Source organism: Elephantulus edwardii, unplaced genomic scaffold (assembly GCF_000299155.1).
Source record: "Elephantulus edwardii isolate Elephantulus edwardi_28Jun2011 unplaced genomic scaffold, EleEdw1.0 scaffold00071, whole genome shotgun sequence".
Taxonomy (NCBI): domain Eukaryota; kingdom Metazoa; phylum Chordata; class Mammalia; order Macroscelidea; family Macroscelididae; genus Elephantulus; species Elephantulus edwardii.
In genome coordinates this window covers 1150598-1156597 of record NW_006399821.1, presented here as the reverse complement: position 1 = coordinate 1156597, position 6000 = coordinate 1150598, and the positions used below count along the sequence as shown (strand labels likewise).

At 44.4% G+C, this 6000-nt stretch overlaps 1 pseudogene; it reads left to right on the top strand.

The window, feature by feature from the left end:
* The first annotated feature begins 3373 nt into the window (after positions 1–3373).
* LOC102861750 lies at positions 3374–4308 on the top strand (annotated as a pseudogene).
* Positions 4309–6000: the final 1692 nt, after the last annotated feature.

Here is a 6000-nt window from a genome sequence, read left to right as displayed (position 1 = left end):
ATTCATATGCACAGGTGCACGGTCATCACTACCACCTGCTCTGGGCCCTGGGTGATTTGCCTCAGTCTAAGAAGAAACCTGGTTACAGAGATCCAGTGACTCTGCCGTGGCCTCCCTCCAGCTTGATAGCTGTGAGTCATGGTGATGGTGTTCTGCAGACGTGTCAGGAGCCTGGCTGTGCTCCCAGAATTCCTCAGATTCTGCACTTAGCATTCTAATCATGCTTCAGGAGGGAGCCTTTATGGAATATTATCTAAATTCTTTTAGCATTTACATCATACTAGACTCCAGGGAATGCCTAGTGATTCCATTTAGAAAGCAGTGATTCTGAACAATGGGTCTAATTTCACAAAACAGACTTTACATGAATGTGTTAAAGAATAATCCAACAGAGGGTTGAGAAGCACAAGTAGACCTTGACCTATCTTATTGTCACATCCTTAGGCCACCTTTTATATACAGAATTCAGATTTCAGTACATCGTCATCTATTGTTACGTCCCGTTGAGTTGTCTGTGACTCATAGTGACCCTGTATACAACAGCCCTAAACCCTGCTCTGTCCTGTGCAAATCTCACTATCTCCGACACACCTACCCCCATTGCCCCAGTCACTGAATCAATCCGTCTCATCAATGGTCTTCCTCTCCTGTGCTCTCCCTCCACCCACCCAAGCATGATGTCCCTCTCCAAGGACTGGTCTCTCCTTACAACATGTCCAAAGTATGTCAGATGAAGATTCAGAATCCTTGCCTCCAAGGAGCAGCCTGGTTTTATCCTCTCCCGGATGAATCTGTTTGTTTTCCTAGCAGTCCATGGTACCCTCCATGCTCTTCTCTAGCACCACAGCTCAAAGGCATCAATTCTCATTCTATCCTCTCTAGTCATTGTCCAGCTCTCTGATGCATAGCAAGTGATTGCAGAGACTATGACCTGTATCTGGCGCACCTTAGTCTACAGAGTGACAGACACTTTAGTACTTTGCTCTTCAGTACTTTGGAGAGGTCGCTAACAGTGTTTGACTCTGTGAATCAAAACAAACTGGCTGACTCTGGGAAGAATGAGAATCCCAGAACAGTTGATCGTGCTAATGTGAAACCTGTAATTGGACCAGGAGGCAGTCTTAGAACAGAGCAAGGAAACACTGCATGGTTCAAAATTGGGAAGGGTGTATACCAGGGATGTGTCCTTTCTCCATATCTTTTAAACCTATATTCAGAACAGATTATCTGGGAGCCTAGGCTGTGTGAGGAAAAGTGTGGCATCAGGATTGGTGGAAGATTCTTCAACAATCTGTTATGCCGATGACACAACCCTGCTTACTCAAACTGAGGAGGACCTGAAGCGCTTGCTGCAGAGGGTCAAGGATTGTAGCCTTCAATATGGATTAAGCCTCAATATCAAGAAGACAAAGATTCTCACCACTGGGCCAATTGGCAGCATCAGGATGGATGGTGAAGAGATTGAGATTATTTACTGTTATAGTTTGCTTGGCTCCACGATCAACACTCTTGGTATCAGCAACCAGGAAATTAAAAGACATCATCATCTGCAGATTAATATTTTCAGTTATCAATCCTTAATTCCCTACCAGTGACTCCTGGGGATGTGACCCTAGGGACATGGCTGTTCTGAAGGCCACAAGTGCGACCTCTAGTCTCAAGAGAGCAGATATTCTGTTCCTTGTTATCTATTGAAGTGTAGGTTATCCACTTAACTCTCCTCTCCAAGGAGGTTAGGTCACCATCTTGAAAAAAATCCAGTAACTTTTAGGAACACGTGACCTAAACACTGTATGGAAAGGGCTGCATAATCTATACATGTCCTATGGCACCTACAGCTGGCTCCTTTCCTGACTACACTTGGATCACTGAGGTCAGATCCTGAGACTAGAGCGAACAGGCTGATTTTTCTGACTCAGCCTAAGACTTTCCCAGAATCAAGGATAGAAAGTCCCATTCCTTTGAAAGAAGTCACGTAACAGTTCACTATTCTATATTAATAGCCTGAAGGGGATGAGGAAATGAGGAATATCTGGATAATATGCTTTCCCAGTAGGAAGAGAGAAGACTCAGAGGCAAAGAAATGCCCAAATGTAGGCAGGACAGAGAGATGCAGGGGCCATAGAAGATGACCCCAGAGGCATGGTGTTCCAGCAACGGAAGTAGTGCTGCATGTTGTGCTTTGGAGTTGAGCTACATGGCTTTGAGTTCCTTCTCTGCCTTTTTCAATTCGTGATTCCTCAAGCACCTTAAGCTCTTGCTGTTATGTGCCATTGAGTCAACCACGACTCATAGCAACTCATAGCGAAAGAGCTCTGAACTCTACATTATTCTGGGCAAATCTCGCTGTTTTGACACACCTACCCCCATTACCCCAGTTAATGTGTCAGTCCATTTCACCTCAACAGCCTCTCCTAATTTAGGGAACTTCTCTTTGTCTAAACTTGATAAACTACAAAGGGACTAACAACAGCGGCTACCCTAGTGGGCTGTTGTGAGGAATAAATTGGGTTATGATAATAAAGAGCTGGCATAGTGCCATTGTCCACAATAAGCATACAATGATTGTCAACTGGTTTATTCCCAGACATGTTCAATATTTGGTTAATGTTCTTCACAGTGGGATATACAGTGGATCCACTCTAATGACCACTGGTTGACCCTGAAGAATTACTTTTTAATTTCTAGTAAATGTGATCAGGACTATGCTTTTTATACATCCACTTTTGTTTCGACTCACTTTTGTAATGTCAATTATCTCCATAGTTGCACGGGCTGACTATGTGGTATAAAGATGCTGCTGCCAGGGAGGTGGCACTGACGAGCAGACGGCAGCCTCACTCCATAACAACGGAAAACATTAATCTGTGGATGATGATGTACTGAAGTCGGATAAAAATATACAAAAGGTGGCCTGGGGATCTGAGAGCCCATTGCAGGCTCTGTGGAATCAAGGTCTACTTGTGCTTCCCAGCCCTGTGTTGGATTATTCCTTGACCCAGGCATGGAAGTCTTGCTTTTCTTAACTACATTCTTGATTTTGTGAAACTAGACCTGTTGTGTGGAGTTATTGTTTAATAATTGGAATCACTGCACAACATCTTCCTTGGAGTCGGGTATGATGTAAATTTTAAGAATAAAATTAAATCAAGATAAGGTGTCATATTCATATGACAGAGCTCCAAGTTTTGAAATCTGATGCTTGTTTATAAAGAGGATATATTCTGGAGTAATACTCCACTGCGCTTTGGTAATCCTGAATTGTTTTCATGTATGTAAAATAATGTGACATCAGGATTGGAGGATGATTCATCAATAACTTGTGGTAAGCAGATAAAACAACTACGCTTGCAGAGAGTGAAGAGGTCTTGAAATGCTTGCTGCACAAGATATTGGAAACTGCAGTCTTCCTCTCAGGCATCCTGTCCACGACCCAGACTCGGGAAGTGACGCCATTAATCTGAGGATGGAGCCGCATGCGCTGTAAATCCAGCAGGAGGGGCCAGAATGTTGGGACTGACAAACACAGTTCTCTGCAGACAATGGAACAGGTTACCAAATGAGTCTGCGGAACCTGCAGCTATAACAGCGGGAATGAGGCTGGGTCTCACACTGTCTAGAGGACGCATGGCTGCGAGGTGGCCTCAGAGGGCCTCTTCCTCCGCGGGGACAGTCAGTAGGCCTATGATGGTGCTGACTACATTGAGCTGAAAGCTGCAGGTCTGCGCTCCTAGACAGCGGCAGACATGGCCGCTGAGATGACCCAGAGCAAGTGAGAGAAGGCCAGTGTGGCAGAGAGCTTCAGGGACTACGTGAAGGGCAGGTGCGTGGAAGGGCTTTGCAGATACCTGGAGAACGGAAAGGAGGCGCTGCGTTGCACAGCGCCTCCACAGATACACAAGACACCCCACTCCATCTCTGACCATTAGGTGACACTGAGGTGCTGGGCACAGCACTTCTACCCAGAGGAGATCACACTCACCTAGCAGTGGGGTGAGATGGGGAGGACCAGATCCTGGACATAGAGCTTGTGGAGACCAGGGGGATACAACCTTCCAGAAGTGGGCAGCTGTGATTGTGCCCTCTGGAGAGGAGCAGAGACACATGCACCATGGGCAGCAAGAGGGGCTGCCAGAGCCCCAAACCTTGAGATCAGAGCTGGCTTCCCAGTCTAACACTTCCATCATGGAAATTGTTACTGTGGCTCTCCTTGGAGTTGGGGCTGTTGACATTGTGGTGGTTGGAGCTGTGGCCTGGAAGACGAGGAGCTCAGGAGAGAGCTACACTCATGTGTCTTCTGAAGAGTGACTGCTGCCTGTGTGGGATGGAGCAATGCTAGATTTGTTCACACGTTTTTTTTTCATGATTCCAGAGCATCTCACTTCCCTTTTCACAATTGGTGTCTGAATTGTTATCTGCATAATGTGAAGACCTAGTGGGACTAACCCATCCCTGCCCACCAGGATCCCTTCCCCACAATAACCTGTGGCCCTTCTCCGCCTGATCCAGGTTCCTTAGTCCTGCAGACATTGGACTAGAAAGCTTCCATCTCTAACATAACTTACAGCCACACAGAGGTGCAGTATCTCACTTCTCTGTTGAAGATGTGAGTCTGACAATGATTTTGATTATTCAGATTTTTTTCCATGAGGTGAGATTGATGGTTCAATGTAAAGTGAAGAAAATTCCTAAAATTAAAAAGAGGAAATAAATGAAAACTTGAGACTGTTTCGGAAGGAAGGAAGGAAGGAAGGAAGGAAGGAAACTACTGTCTTCAATATGGACTATATCTTATCATCAAGAAAAAACTCCTCAACCCTGGGCCAATAGACAACATCATGATAGATGGAGAAAAGATTGAAGTTGTCCATAACTTCATTTTACTTGGTCCACAGTCAACATTTATAGCAGCAGCATAGCAAAAGTGAAAAGACTTGCTGCACTGGGAAAATCAGTTGTCAAGGACCTCTCCAAAGTGTTAAAGAGGAAGGATATTAGTTTATAGACTAAGGTACACCATCTGCCCATATTGTGTTGTTGTTAAGTGCCGTCGATTTGCAGGCAATTCACAGCGACCCTATGAACGAAAGTCCTGGACACCTCCTGTATAACTTTCATCCTTTCTCCAGGTTCATAGGATTTCCAGAGGCAGTTATTGTGGAAGTGGATGCCACTCCTGCTTCCAGGTTTGTTTTAATCTGGGAGCTTCATCAAACACTGTCCACCATGGGTAACCATTCCCACATTTGACTCATCAGTGTCACAGTGTTTGGCTTCACAGCAACAACAAGTTACCTCTGTACAGCAAGTGGAGCTAGTCATGATATTTTCAAATGCTTCCTATGCATCTGAAAGTCAGACAATGAGTAAGTATGAAAGAAGAATAAATGCTTTTTAAATACAGTGTTGGAGAAAAGTGCTGACTATCCCATGGACTGCTAAAAGAACAAACCAGTCTGTATGAAAAAAGTGCAACCATGGTTTTCCTTAGAGTAAAAGAAGATGAAAGGTGACCTCACATACTTTGGGTATGTTACCAGGAAGGGCCAATCTTCAGAAAAAGACATCATGCTGGGAAAGATAGAGGGTCAGTGAAAGATAGGAAGCCCCACCACAGAATGGATTGAAATAGCAACTAAAACAATGAATTCTAGCATATCAGAGATGGTTAGGATGGCACAAGATAAGGCAAGCTGCAGATCTGTTGTGCATAGGGTCACGAGTGGTATTTGACCCTATAATAGACCTAACAACAAATATCCTTAATATCCCATAGATCCTTTAAGCTCAATTATTGTTTCCATTTTTTATACTGTTGTAACAAATTACTACCAATTTAGTGACATAAAAAGCACAAGTTTATTCTCTTACAACTCTGGAAGTCAGAGGTCTCAAGTGAGGCCAGTGAGAGCTAAACAGGACAGAGTTATGTGCCTCATCCAGTTATTTAGCCTGCTGTGTCATGATAGCACAAAGAAGCTGTCTTTACTGAATGCAAAC